The 12,287-nt window shown below is 32.4% G+C and overlaps 1 protein-coding gene and 1 long non-coding RNA gene across 3 annotated transcripts in view; both read right to left on the bottom strand.

Moving 5' to 3' along the window:
• Positions 1–12,287, bottom strand: part of LOC134699062 (TPR repeat-containing protein DDB_G0287407-like) — an 89,364-nt gene that overhangs the window by 63,069 nt on the left and 14,008 nt on the right. The gene's annotated exons all lie outside the window — the stretch shown is intronic.
• Positions 3,319–5,597, bottom strand: LOC134699063 (uncharacterized). The gene is made up of 3 exons (XR_010103523.1): positions 5,460–5,597; positions 4,350–4,453; positions 3,319–3,484 (listed from the first exon to the last, which is right to left on the bottom strand). It is a non-coding gene; the product is annotated as an uncharacterized LOC134699063 (long non-coding RNA).

Below are 12,287 nucleotides of genomic sequence, written 5' to 3'. Positions count from 1 at the left end.
GTACACCTTACAATCATTCCATACATCAATTATAGTAGACCTATTGCATATAGTATAAGAAATACAGACTAAAACACAAAACTTAACTATAACCACTGAACCATGAAAATGAGGTCAAGGTCAGATTACACCTGCCAGTTGGACATGTACACCTTACAGTCCTTCCATACACCGAATATACTAGACTTATTGCTTATAGTATCTGAGATATGGACTTGACCACGAAAACTTAACCTTATTCACTGATCCATGAAATGAGGTCGAGGTCAAGTGAAAACGGTCTGACAGGCATGAGGACCTTGCAAGGTACGCACATACCAAATATAGTTATCCAATTACTTATAATAAGAAAGAATTTAACATTACAAAAAATCTGAACTCTTTTTTCAAGTAGTCACTGAACCATTAAAATGAGGTCAAAGACATTGGACATGTGAATGACGGAAAGTTCGTAACATGAGGCATCTACATGCATATACAAAGTATGAAGCATCCAGGTCTTCTACCTTCTAAAATATAAAGCTTTTAGGAAGTGAGCTAACACCGCCACCGCCGGATCACTATCCCTATGTCGAGCTTTCTGCAACAAAAGTTGTAGGCTCGACAAAAATATGCAATTGTTCGGTAAACAGGCAGTTGTCGAGTGATCAATCTGAAAATGCATCACACGGTATGGCTGACATATATAAATGTTGATACCAAATTACAGAAAGGGTGGATGTGTAGTTCCTGAGAAAAATGTGACGAAAGTTTCATGGGACGGACTGACTGACGAACGGACGGACTGACAGACAGACAGAGGTAAAACAGTATACCCCCTTTTTCAGAGCGGAGGTATAATAAAAACGAAAAGATAAAAAAACAAATAAGGGGGGGGGGGGGCTGTCAAGCCAACGTTTGGGCTATACTTGTAAAATGGCTTTACATATATCATATATCATGTATTAAGCTCAATAGGAAGGGCTCTGCCCCTAACCTTGAATCTATATCCGTAACCTAATTGAAATAGAACTAGACAGGTTGGAAAGGACCTGTATACACTTATTTATGTTAGGCACAGTCAAACTCATAGTTTGAAATTGAACTGACAACGCCATTGCTAAAAATAAAAAGACAAACAGACAAATAATAGTATATAAGAAACATTTTAGAAAACTAAAGACTAAGCAACATGAACCCTAACCCAAAACTTGGAGTGTTTTGGCAACCATTCCAATTTTATAGTAATATAATATTGTACTTAATATATATATATAATTCTTATCGATTTTTTTTTATTGCAAATTCCACATCATATTAGTAGCAAAGTAAAAAACATATATATCAATCTTTTTGGAAGCCTATATTTGTAGATGTTTACAAAATTCTCGATGATTTTTTTAATATAAAAGGATTTTTTTACCTCCCCATCCCCAAAGTTTATAAACTACCGATTAATTTGAAATATGTCGAAAAAGGCCAGGTCGTGCTTAATGCTTATCATTTCAGATTGCACAAGAAGCGCTTGATTAAGACTAAGCAGCCATGGTATGATGATATTGACTGTATAATTCCGATAAAACTGCCTATGCAAAAAGAAGCATTTTTTCGTTATTCAGGTAACTATGTGATAATTTCTAAAATACAATGGTTATGTAATATACCATACTTAAACTTTAATAATTGTCAATCGTGTATATTAAGTTCCATTTATAACACGTTATATTAAAACATACCCTAGTGAAAATGGCCGCTACAAAATTATGTTTCTTTCCGAGTACAAATGTCGCTAATTCTAATGCTCTCAACATTAGTTTCTTAGCTTCTAACATGTCTTCTTTCTGGATGTATACTGCCGATAAACCAAGCAACCCCTCACACAACTATAAGAAGAAAATTTTATGCTATGTAATTCTATCATCGAATATCAAGAAGGCATCAATTTCCAGTCCGAGTTACCTTGGTATATATATATACTCAGAAAAGGTCACATGGTACTCAAAAAAGGTCACATGGTAATAATATCATTACAAGTTATAATTTTTCAAAAACTGCTTTCGATTAAATATATGTTACACCCGATTTCATTGAGTGTGTAGGGAAAGGTAAAATCCAGGCTTAGCTTGCTTGTTAGCTGAACTATTAGGTTAGAGAACCAACCCTCCTTTAGGAGTAGACTAGTCCGACAGATACCCAATCTATTTTATTTTCTGCAAGACTAGACTACTTCGAAAGAAGGGTAGTATACCTAACCTTAACATGACACCATGGTTCAGCTTACAAGCAAGCTAACCAATGATTCTACCTTTTCCTACACACTCAATGAAATAGGCTGTACACATTTGTTTTTAAAAATTAATCAAGAAATAGTCAATCAGCATAAATTATATTAAGTAGTTACAAATGTATAAGTATTTACAGAGAATTAAGATAATAGCAGTATACAGTATATAAAGAACAAAAAAGATGCCCTTTGTTTATTGTTTCAACCAAATACTGATAATTGTAATTCTGAACTCGATGTGGACGCAACACATTAATTACCTGTATTTTTATTAACATACCTGTAGTTTTTGTGTTGGTGTTGTAACCCTGTTCTGACGATTTATAGCATCAATGTACACCTTTACTGCTTTATCATACTCGCCTAGTTTGCTGTACACAGTACCTAGTTCATGTAATCCCTATAAAAATGGACAAAATATTTTTATTAAACAGAGAAAAAAATAGACAAATATATAGAAACAGTTACAAAGTGTAAGATCATCTTAGTCTATGTATTATACAAGAAATCATAAACTTGTCCTCACTGGCGTTTCCATTTTTGTTTAATAGATTTTAGGATTTAACATACTTCAAAATATCTTACTTGCCTAGGTCTAAGAGCAAGATAAGCAGAGGAAAAGGGATAAAAATGTTCTCATAATAAAATTTAATTCCCGTGTAAGACTCTCATCAATTAATATCTGAACAACAATGAGTTTTTTTTTTACTTTTGATATTGTGCAAGAGTAATTGCATTCTTGAAATTATTTTCATAGAATACAACTTAGCCAAGTAAACCTTTTTAGCTCTTTTCGGTTCTATTAGCTCTTCAAAGTCTGGTCTACAATTTGCATTTACAAATAATTTGGCATCAGCATCACTAAAGACACATTATATTTCTAAAAACAGTTTAGTACAGTAAAATCGTGACCATCGAATGTTATTAGAATTTGATACAGCAAAACTAGATTTAGAATTACGCTGCTTTAAAAGCTTCATTGATTGGTATTTCTTAATCAGAATATGGCTGAAAAACAATAAATGAATACAATTTTTAAATAGAAATACCTCAATAACATCCGGGTGTTTACATCGATATTTCCAAGTATGATCATGCACATTGTACACCACAGTCCCATGAGATTCACCATAGTTCAGCTCCAGCTGTTTAATCAGTGTATTGAAAATCTTCTTTGCTGCTTCCATTATTCCAATAACCAAAAAGAAATTTCCCAATCGACTGTAAAACAGATTTTCAATTCCATCAAGCATCTAAATAATCTCAAATATAATTTTATCAATTTCAAAATAGCCTCTGTATTCCATGTATAAACTATCAATTGAAAATGAGTGTTGTCGTGGATTTTATATACTTGAAAAACTTGTTGAATATTAAACCTTAGTTTTAATACTGAACAAATGATAGCTGCGCGATATGCATGTCTAATAATTCGGCTGCATTTAATTTCCTTACTGCTTTTGTTGGAGTTTATTTTTATTAAACTTTTTCGGTGTTGATGTTTGTTGAAACAGATATATATTGGTTTGATGATTATGTTTTGTTTATGGCCTGATTGATTCCAATTGTATGATTGTATACGCCCTTTTGAGACATCTGGAATGTTAAGTCATAATATAACTAACGGACAGCAGTTATGTGTCGATGTTAACCTTGAGAATCATTTTGAATAAATAGTCCAAAAACCAAATAAAGAAGAATCTGTCTTGGGACACGGATGTGCCCGCTCAAGATTTTAAATTTTTCAAATGAAAAGAGGTATAACTATAAAATGGTAAAAGACTCACTGCCCAAATTCTGTGTACATTGTGTAGTTTTAAACATTGAGCATGAGTTTTGGAATAAAATACGGATGAGACAACTAAACTTAGAGTGCGGAAACTGGAAACATTGCAATTATCAGAGTTATTAAATGACATAACTCTAGAACGGTTATTAAAAATATTGCCAAAATGTGAACCTTTTCTGTGTGTTCTGGTTCGTACATGTATGCATTAAAGTTTGAAGAGAAAAACGTTAGTAAGATTGTGGAAACGAACAAAAAAGCAATTTTTCCAAAGTCTTAAAGGGTTAGTATTCTCTTTACCTGTACAGTTTGCAGTAATATGTAGAATTTTGCATTATATCCTCTTTGGGTATCTTTTGAACCTTTGACATGTATGCTTCTTCTGACAAATCGAATCCACCAAGCTAGAAATCAAACGAATAGTTTGTCATTATTGGGAAAAAAACCTGTCAGACTTTAAGCCTTGTATAGATGAGGGGGGGGCAGGGGTAAGGGAGACAGGGAGAAAGGGGTAGGAGAAAGGAGAAAGGGAGTGGGAGAAAGGAGAAAGGGGGTAGGAGAAAAGAGAGGAGGGCTGGGAGAAAGGAGAAAAAGTTGGAGAAAAAATAAAAATATGAAAAAATAAAATATCTCTCTTTTTTCCGGTAAATTAAAAAAAAGAAATAAGGAGAAGAGGGGTAGAGATAGGAGAAGAGGGGTAGGAGAAAGGAGAAGAGGGGTGTGAGAAGGGAGAAGGGTATCCCCCTGTCCTCCCCCTCATAGATAATGCATTTATTTAACTGATAAATTGTGGGGTTTAAATTTAAGGCATTACATTTTGAAAATGGAATTACATTTAATTAAAGGTATTACATTTTATACATAGAATTACATTTAATTTAAGGTATTATATTTTGTACATGAAATTACATTTAATTTTGACAGCATTTAATTAGAACCTTCCACATATTTTTAATGATAATCAATTCCAATCTTTTTTATCGTGTTAATCTATTAAAAGTCATTACAGACCTTATAGGAAATCTATAAATTATTTGTTATTTGCGGTCATATTTGTATATTTTCTTTTGCCTTTTACATTTGTGTATTTTTAACTGACTGGGTGTGGAAAAAACATGCAAATATTTGATTTTGTATTGTTATACTGTCATGATTTTGTGTTTTTGACGCATTTGTCTCTCAAATAAGACAAATCAATTTCAACTGAAATAAAGAGGATCAGGTGACCAGGATTATTACGGGAAAAAGTCATTCAAAGAAAATAAAACAGACACATTTTCAACCTGTTTTCGCACACATTCTAATCATTTGTAGACTTATTCTCCATTGGAAATCACTAAAGACCAAATTTCGAATGCGCTCAATACACAATAGCACTGACGTGCATTTCGGTTCTTATATTTCAATTACCGTTTTCCAAGCTTTGATCAACTCAAAAATTCCATCCTCATTGTCCCACAATCTATAGAAGATTTCCAGATCTGTAATTGTTTTTTTAAGTCTGTCCAACTGGCCGGCTTTGGTCAGCAAGAAAGGCAATTCTTCTACCTAGATGATATTTAACGATTTGTAAAATTTTAAAATGCTATGTCACAAAAAGCTCTCGGCCTGTATGGAATTTATTGAGCTCATATGTATCGTATTAGGTCAATATCATACTGTAACAAATTTATCTTACCGACTATCTTCACCTGCGGAATTTAGACTACTTTCTTATATTAGATGCGTTTCCCGCGGTTTTAGTTTATAACCGGATTTGTTTAAGAAATAATTCATGGAAGGCATAGATTTGTTGGAAATTTACACATGGCCTGGGCCGTGATATTCGAATTTTATCATGAGCGTTAGCGAGGGATAAAATTAACGAATATCACGGCCCAGGCCATGTGTAAATTTACAACAAATCTATGGCTTCCATGAATTATTTCGATTCTAATAGGACAAATAAGTTAATTTAAATACTGAAGCGAGGGTTGGTATGCCGTGTGTGGAGCTGTTCTTTTTTTACTCCTTGTTAGATAAAGCTCAAATATTCTCATACATCTTTAACTTGCATTAATTATTTCATTAATAACCGCTAGAAAAAATATGTTTAAATCTCAAACCCAATATTTCCGATTTTTAGTTTACATGTTTTCTCGTAAGCTACCGTCAAATCCAAAATTGACATTTCGTAAAGAAGGAGCTGCCATGTTGACTCGCTGAATCAAAGGCAATAGAATAGAAAACCTCAGAATTCCATTTTAATACAATATTATACGAACTTCGTTGGTTACAAAAAAGTTTTTATTTTTGTGATATTGACTAAATATTGTTTTTATACTGCAACTTAAATTAGTATATTGATATTTTTTTAAATCGTAACATAAATATCAAGCTTATTTGCATCCCTTAATGAACCCCTCATTGTAGAGAAAGTGTTCCATGATGAAATTGACATTGCACAAAAATATACAGTGTTACTATATTTAGGAAATAAACAAAACTAGTTGCAATACATTAATTCTTTTTATTATGCATCTGAATAAGAATAAAAGTTCTGTAATGTTTTTTGTTTAATTAAAATTAGTAATACAATAAATTTGGCAAAGCGTTTGCAATGTAGGTTCAAATACATGTGGATTTACGTGGGAGGTATATTGTAACATCCATTAGTATGTATATCTCTGAGTCTGCGCTAAGTATAGATATATCGAGAATTTTCACACAGTGTTGTTTACAAAGCGAAAGAAGCACGTCATATTAGAATTATGTTTAATCGATTTATTTTCAATCGTTCATCGTCTATTTCGTCATGTGTTGTTCTGGGAAATTGCGTCACATATATCTTCAACGCCATGTTTTTTAAAAGGGACATATATATTGAAATACAACACTCACACTAATTCCATATCAAATATACAGGATCCCAACGTGTTTGCTTTAAACTAATGCTATTTCATAAGAGATAAGGTGATTACATCTATTTCATTTTAGCCTACAATCAACCTCTACTAAATATATACAGATTGACAGATAAGATGAAGCAATAAACGTACGCAATAATTTCAATTAACATTTCCCTGATACTTTGCTTATGTTGCGAATGGATTGTTATATTTACATAAAACTTCAATTTAAGGGTCCTCATCGTGGTCCGCGATTTAGTCATGTCACTTTCATACAAAAACAAGTTAAACAACGTTGATGAAAATCACTATACTTTTACGTACAAGGATAACACAGTGCAAGACAATATCAATTTATGTGTTTTCGGTGAGCCCTAATGTCGTCTCTGTTTCTAAATTTGGTTAGAATTCATTTATGTTACTGTGCTGCAAGAAAATTTTGAAAGTTTTCGTTACGAAGCCTGTACAAGCAAACACTTACAGTTCTGTCGCTGGTTTCCTTGGCTGAATGAAAATCAGCGAGGCTGAGACAACCCTTGACTTTAGCTTCGTGTGTAGGGATGTACTTCTTTTCTACAGCCTGTCGTAGATGATCGTGGAAGAAATTCAAGATACCATTCCTATTCACCAAGTTTTCATACAGCGATATATAAAATGGAGACCAAATAGCACTCGGTATCTACAATTCAATGATATATGAAAATCATTTAATTAATAAGATTGTTCTGCACTGCAAAAAATGTACATGTCATAAATAAAGCTATCACAAATGTTCCAGTAAAGCCTTATTAAGTTTGAACCAGTAAATGTTTTAAGGAAGATTTTGTGGTGAAGGATGTTTGAAATTTGAAAAACAATTAAACAATATCTTCAAATTATGTGGTAAGTAAAAATATGATGTAGTTATGGAAAATTTGCAATCATTTAGATATGTATTGCTTAGCAATGCAATATGACTTACATCTAACAATTCAACCAGCTCTGACTCGGACATTCCTCTGTTGGAACACCACAAGGCAGTGGTAGCATCACGTACCAGATCTTTTCTGTAAAACAAGTAAAAGAAAATTTGATAGTTGCAATAATGTGTTAAAGTTCGTATAACACCTTTTCTGTAAAAGAAGAAAATGAAGATTAAAAGTTGAACTGTTTCAAATAGTGTATCGGCTTTCATAAGTTTAAAAGACAAATGATATAAGGCAATGCCCTAATAATTTTGCATAACAGTCTTATAATTTGCATAATATATCTATGGACACATCTTTCCATGTGATTAATATGTATTTGAAATATAATTATAAAAAAGTGAAACAATCGAGAGAAAAATATCGACCTAATTTAAGACAAAACAAATATGACAGCAACCATTGACAACGAGTTTTATGATCCCGAATGGGAACATGAACATATAGAATGTGGTTGGATTTAACATGTGTTTAAGCTCTCACATAGTCCCTTACCTGGGACAGTGGTGTAACAGCAAAAAATCAGAACAGCCTGTCAACATCAGATTAAGAAACACTTTGAGAAAAAACGTTGCAACCGAGATGGAGAAAGAAGGGTACAAGTGACATGATCTGGAGAGGCTAGCAAAAAATCAGAACAAGGTAGAGAAATATCGTTATTGGCTTATGCTTCACCAAGGTGTAAAAGAATTAAGCTATTGAAACCCAATTTATGACCATTTGTAAATTGTTATACGATGATGACTGATGTACCCATATTTTGACTATTTTATTAATTGTGACTGTTTATTTAAAGCATCGTGTAAATATAACGGAATTTGATGAGACTGTTATTAAAGTGAGAGGGTTAGCGCTATAGAACCAGATTTAATCCACCATTTTCTACATTTGAAAATGCCTGTACCAAGTCAGGAATATGACAGTTCTTGTCCATTCGTTTTTGATGCGTTTTGTTATTTGATTTTGCCATGTATTATGGACTTTCCTTATTGATTTTCCTCTGAGTTCAGTATTTTTTGTGATTTTACTTTTTGTATATGTTCATATTGATTAATCAAAATACCTTGGAGTTTGTCCTTTCTCGAATTCCTCTTCCAATCTTTCAAGGATTTTGGCAAATAATTCCTGTGGACTTTCAGCAGATAAATACTCGGAAATTTTGTTTGTCAGTGTTCTGAATGATCCAAACATACGGACCTGTAAAACGGAAATAAGCTGGATGTTATAGTCCTTGTTCAAAGGGACACTAGGTACATTATATGAACAAAAATAAAGTTTGATATTTTTGTTCAATGAATTATGACAGTGAAATAGTGAAATAACAATTATTCTTTTGAAGCCAAAAAGGTTCAATTTTGTCAAATTACGCTAAGAAACATTGATAATTAGGTTTTCACTTGCAAGTGAAAGAGTCGTCCTCTTTAAATCCGTATTCATGTGAACTTCAATTGAACCACTAGCTAGAGATTGACAACGCATGCATTGTACGTGTACTGGTTATTTAAAGAAAAAGAATGTCAACAATGAAAGTGAAACTACGGTAAATCATTTGATTACTAAATCGATGCACATAAAATTATTCTTTAAAGGTTAAAAGCAATGAGAAACATCTATTTTTAATCTATAAAATCAAATCAAACAGACCTATAAAAATCCAATTGCACGTGTTGGCTTAATCTATTCATATCTTTATTATGTTTACATCGCTTATATGGTCATCTGAGGTCAAATCGATAGTTAATTAGATGGCGTCTGGACTAAAATACACACGAAACGAACCTATATTTTATCTACCCCGTGCTCTGTAAACTGTTTATTTTAGACTTTTGATAGTGTGGATAAATGTTTTACATTATATTAGATTAAATATGAGAATTTGAGTCAAATCGGTGACCATGAATTTTACAGCTAGTGCCCCTTTAATAATTTCTAAATCTATACTACGGCTCTCTTTATGTACTATAAGAGAAATTGAGAATTTAAATACGGAAATTATTATGGTTTAAATGACAATATTTCTCGTTTGATAATACGAGTCATATGTCTGTATCGAGTTTGTTTCAATAAAACATGTTTGTTTAGACTAAAAAGTTTTAAATATTTATTTTTTAATTTCAATTTTCCTTAAATTTTCATTATTATTTGATTTACCTCGGAGTTAATTTTTTTGTTTTGTTATTATTTATTATTTTTTACGATCATTTTAAATTAGAGGAAACCTTCAAGTTGAGATAATATGGATAACGTTCCAAAAAAAAAGCTGGAGATATCTGCCGGAAGATTTAGTCTTAACATGATCAAAAAATTCTACCTCGTCCAGGAGAGATTTCAGGTAAAGTGGATTTGATGTCTGTTTTACATTGATAATCATTTCTTTTTGTTCCGTAGTCAATGTTTTCCCGTAAATTCCTTCCAAATAATCAGTGATGATCTGCATTTTCTGTGATTCTTGAAGAGGACTTACTCTCATACTTGGAAATCCAGCTTCAATACAGGCGTTCATTGCCTGTAATATAATAAATTGAATGGTTTCGATGCTACATATGACTGAACTCTATCTCTTTTTGGCTTGAACAACCTGATTGTTATGTTTACAAATGTATTCACGTTTATTCGATTCTCTTCAGTCTTGTTTGTTAGTTTAAACATATTTATTTATAGTGGATTGGGAAACAAGTTTTTCAACTTATATTAATCCCTTTCTACTTTGCGGGTGCGAGTGCTGCCTTGTAGCGGCATAAGCCTACTCTTTTTCGAAATCTACAAGGGTGTCTTTAACGTGGAAGAGATATGGCTCTCTCTTAACACGGATCAGCAATTTATCGTCCCCGTCCGACGGACTATCATCGTTTCCTCAAGACCATACTCGCAAATGGTGTCAAGGGAGAGCCGAAAATTTAGTTCCTGAAATGTTCATCCCAAACGTTAATCGAACCAGGAACCTTTGTGTTAGCAGTTGTTTGTTACCTTGGTATATATTTTAAATCGATTATAGAGAGTTGATATTGGTACACCATGTTACCTTAATTTACTATTTTTATTCCTATATTTAAGCACAAAAGTACCCTTTGTAATTGTTTGCATTTTGGCAATGGTTTCTACATGTGGTTCTTAAAATTTCACCAGCAAGTCCATATTTGCACTTCTGAAATCAATACAGTTTGCATAAATCTTTTTTTTTTTTTAAGCAAATATACCTTTTGTAATTGACATACATATTACAAATGTCAACTTACATGACGTTTATCATTTGTTATCCTTGCTTTTATTTCCATGTTTAATATGCTTTAGCATTAAACGGTAAAGGCAATGGTAATGTCTAAAACAAACTTGTACCAGGAGAAATGTATAAAGTTAATCCTATTTGTCTTTTCAGATTTTTATATAGATATATTACTTACCCTGCCAGGAAGAGTAGATATCAATAGAAAAACATTGGGAGGAATTTCTGATGGTATCCAAAACAAATCATGTTCAGTACTTTCTGTAAAAAGTTAAATAGCAATATTAATTCAGCGTTTTTATGGGAAATATAATAATCGTACATTACTACGACTATGACAGCTGTGTCGTTTAGTTATAGGTGATATAGTTTTGGCAATTACACTGCATCATCTTATTTTCTTAGAGATTTTGGTATACTTAGTTTATGTTCTACCTTTTTTAAGGCTAAAATTCATTGGAGATACAGGCTGTTACAAGTCTTGCTGGTGTAACATTTTTTTCATAAACCGTCCGACGTTGAATTTGGTTTTGCAAATTTTAAGCTTACAGCCATGCAAACTATTTCGGCCAATAAATTATTGAGACAAATAGACTGCAGTCCACTGTATTGAATCATATTAGTAACAACAAAACAACGAGAAACGGACAATAACTAAATACTTTTTGAGGGTATGTGTATGGGTTCTATTCAGCATTCAAGGACGTGATGTGACCTGTAGTTGTTTATACCTTCAATCTTAGAAGGAAAGTTGTCTCATTCGAAATCATATGACATTTCATTATTTCTATATTTATGCAGTCGTCATTTTGTCTTGCTGCTGAAAGAAGGTAATTTCATGTGATATTATCAATATTTTATAGACAAGAATTAACTATGGTTCTCTAATTGTACAATTACTATAAATGATACGGTGAATAATTATCATTTCTTTAGGGAATGTTTTTTAAGTAAAGAACAATTTCAAATAAAGGGATATCCAAGAACTTTTAATAGTATTAGTTATATGTAATCGTACCGACTTCTCCAATTCCATCATCCAGTTGATTTACAGCATCAAAAACTATCACACATTTTGTTAGAGATCCTGCCATTCGCAACCACTTCCCTATTTCATGTACTAGTACTGTATCTGATGAAGGAATCTGCATGTCAAAACTAA

This window comes from Mytilus trossulus, unplaced genomic scaffold, assembly GCF_036588685.1.
Source record: "Mytilus trossulus isolate FHL-02 unplaced genomic scaffold, PNRI_Mtr1.1.1.hap1 h1tg000024l__unscaffolded, whole genome shotgun sequence".
Classification (NCBI taxonomy): domain Eukaryota; kingdom Metazoa; phylum Mollusca; class Bivalvia; order Mytilida; family Mytilidae; genus Mytilus; species Mytilus trossulus.
This window is presented reverse-complemented; position numbering and strand designations above follow the sequence as displayed.